Raw genomic sequence first — 3,830 nt, forward strand, 5'->3', positions numbered from 1 at the left:
CTTGGAGGCAGTCCTGTCTACCCAGAGACTAGGCAGAATCCAGGCCCACCCAGGACTGTGGTCACAGGCCCACCAACTGTGGACCCCAAAGCAGACCCAGCAACGTCCACATGACCCGCCTCCATCCCCACTAAATGCAATGCTAGAAGCAATACCGTCAGCTCAGGGGACCAACGGGAGAAGACTTACCTGCCAAAACCCATCTGTAAAGACGGCAAGAGGTGTTTGCTCCTTCAAATGCAGACCCAACACAAGGCCACGTGGATCACAAAGAATCTGGCAAACATGACACCAAATGAAACTAGTAAAGCTCCAGTAACTTTTAGACCCCAAAGAAATAGAGATCAACAAACTGTCTGAAAAAATATTCAACATAATCACCTTAAAGAAGCTCAATGAGATGCAAGAGAACACAGATAGACGACTGAACCAAATCAGGAAAACAATGCACAGACAAAATGAGAAGTTTACTAAAGAAACAGAAACCATAAAACAGAACCAAACAGAAATCTTGGAGCTGAAGAATACAGTGACAGAACTGAAAAGTTCAACATAGAGCTCCAACAGCAGACTTGACCATGCAGAAGAAAGGGTCAGCAAACTCAGAGACAGCCCATTTTAAATCAGCCAATTACAGGAACAGAAAGAAAAAATAATGGAAAAGTGGAGAAAGCATACAGGATCTACAGGACACCATCAAATGAGTGAAAATACGCATCATGGGAGCGCCAGAAGGAGAAAAGAGAAAGGGTCAGAAAGCTTATTTAAAGAGATAATGGCTGAAAACTTCCCAAATATCGGTAGAGATATGGACATCCAGCTACATGAAATGCAAAAGATTCCAAGCAAAATCAACCCAAAGAAGATTATCCTGAGACACATAATTAAATAAATGATCAAAAGTCAGACAGAGAAAATTTTGAAAGCAGCAAGAGAAAAGAGACTCATCACATTCAAAAGAACCCCCATCAGGCTGGGAGCGGACTTCTCAGGAGAGAGCTGGCAGGCCAGGAGGGAGCGGGACGATACAGTCAAAGCAATTATAGAAAAAACCGCCAGTGAAGAATACAATACTTGGCAAAATTGTCCTTCAGAAATGAAGGAGAAATAAAGGTATTCCTGGACAAACAAAAGCTGAGGGGTTTCATCGCCACTAGATCTGCCTTCCAAGAAATACCAAAGGGAGTTCTTCAAGCTCAAATGAAAGATCTTGAGTAACAACATGAAAACATATGAAAGAATAAACTCATTGGCACAGGTAAATATATAGTCAAATTCAGAATACCCGAATATTGTAATTGTGGTGAATAAATCACTTTTAACTCTTGTATAAAGGTTTAAAGACAGAAGTATTAAAAATAACCAGAGATGTCATAATTTGTTAATGTACACAATATAGAAAGATGTAACACGCGACATCAAAAACATAAAATGTGGTGGGGGGATAAAAGCGAAGAATTTTTATATCCGATTGAAGCTGCTATCAGCTTCAAATTGCTTGTTATAACTCAAAGATATTTTACGTAAACCTCATGGAACCACAAAAAAAGAAACCTCTAGTAAATACACAAAAGATAGGGAGAGAAGAATCACAAAGTACCACCACAGAAAAAATCAATAAGTCACAAAGGAAGACAGCAAGAGGGAAAGAAAAAAGCAAAGGAACTATAAAATGCTCAGAAGAAAATGAACAGAATGGCAATAGTAAGACCTTAACCTATCAATAATTAAATATAAATGAAGTAAATTCTCCCTTCAAAAGATAGAGTGGCAGAATGAATTAAAAAAAAACAGGATCCAATAATATGCTGCCTACAAGAGACTCACTTTAACCTGAAGGAGACATACAGGCTTACAGTGAAGGGATGGAGAAAGCTATTCCACACAAATGGAAAATGAAAGAGAGCAGGAGGGTAATACTTATATCAGACAAAACAGACTTTCAGTCAAAATTGGTCACAAGAGAGAAAGAAGGTCACTGTATAACGATAAATGAGTCAATTCCTCAAGAAGATATAACGATCAGAAATATATGTGCAACCAACATTGGAGCGCCTAAATAAATAAAGCCAATATTAACAGAACAATAAAGCTGCTGGGAGATGATATAGCAGAATATGCAATCTCAGGGTCAAGGAAAAATTTTAACAAAATACGTGAAAACTCAACCTTAAAGGAAAACACTGACATATTACAATGCATTAAGTACATATGGAATATATTTTACATATGTGAAAAAATATGTGGAATACATGTTGGAATGTATTAAATCAAAATTAAGAAATTCTCTACATCAAAGACACCATGAAGAAAGTCAAGCCACAGAGCAAGAGAAGATATTAGTGACACATATAAGAGACAAAAGGTTCCCATCTAGAGTGTCAAAAGAACTCTTACATATCATAAGAAAGAGACAGAAAACTCAACGGGAAATATGGGCAAGAGACTTGAACGGGCACGTCACAAAAGAGAATACCCAAAAGATCAACAAACACATGAAAAGTCTCAGCTCGTTAGTAATTCGAAAATGCAAATTCCGACCACAAGAAGACACCTTTATGCACCCATAAGAACGGGCTAAAATTAACAATATGGAGTGTTGGCATGCTGTGGAGTGACAGTAATTCTCACTTACTGCTGGCAGAAGGGTCACTGGGCACAACTACTTGGAAAACCAGTTTATCATCATCTCCTAAAGTTGAAGCCATGGACACTTTGTGACCCAGCAACTCCACTGCAGATTTGTACCCAACAGAAATGTGCACACGTGTGCAAGAGAGTTCAGAGAAGCCTATGGAAAGACTTCAAGACAGGTGCCAACATTATTCATAAGAGCCCCAAACTGGAAACGCCCCCCATGGCCATCAACAGGGAAACAAAGTGTAAGCTGTGGTGTATTTATCCCGGGAAATGTTCTACAACGAGGAAATGAGCAAACTGCAGCTACGACCAGCATGGACGAATCTCACGGACGACGCTAAGGGAAAGGAGACATCTGCATGATTCCGTCTGCGTGCTGTATGCTTATCGTAGCGATAAAACCATAAAGAGAAGAGAGGAAGCGATTGCCATAAAAGTCAGGACAATGGCCTTTTGAGGGAGGATGGAAGAGGCTAGGATCAGGGGGCGTGGAGGGCCTTCCGGGGTCCCCATGTGCCGCCGGCTGCCCCGTTTGGCAGCTCCGTGGGCCCCCGAGTTGTGCTAACTCGCTGAGGTGGACACTTCTGTTTGCCGCGGTGTCCTGCATGTGTTCACAATTCACAATGAAACGTGGTTGACCGATCTCTGTTTCTCGGGCCTGGGTACACGTGTTGATGTTCACATAGGCTCAGCTCCCGTACCGTCACTGGTTGGCAGCTGCTTACACCTTCTGAAAGTGCTCCAACATCCACGTCCTGTGCTGGCGGGGGGTTTTACTCCCCTTTCAGATCCGCACGTCCAGACCCGGGCGGCCCCAGGGACGGCTGTGACTGCCCTCGCCAGGGCAGGGGCCAGAACGTGCCGTCACATCTGATCTTTACTTCCACAGAGGGCTTGTTGGAGGAAGGTGCAAATCACATTTTTGTAAATTGATTTCATTTTCGAAAGGCTCTGGGGAGCCTGCCGCTTCAGGGCCCCTAGAGCGAATTCACTTATTAATTGATTCGGCAAATATTTGTCAAGTGCCTATTTTACTCACAGAACTGTGAACCCCCCTGAAACCTAAAAGGCTTCCCTTTTAATTTTCTTAAGTACCATAATTTTAATTTAATATATTCTAATACATTCTAATATTCTATATTCTAATATTCTAAACTGTATTCCACATAGATGTAGTTTTTTTACATATG

This window comes from Equus caballus, chromosome 16 (genome assembly GCF_041296265.1).
Source record: "Equus caballus isolate H_3958 breed thoroughbred chromosome 16, TB-T2T, whole genome shotgun sequence".
Taxonomy (NCBI): domain Eukaryota; kingdom Metazoa; phylum Chordata; class Mammalia; order Perissodactyla; family Equidae; genus Equus; species Equus caballus.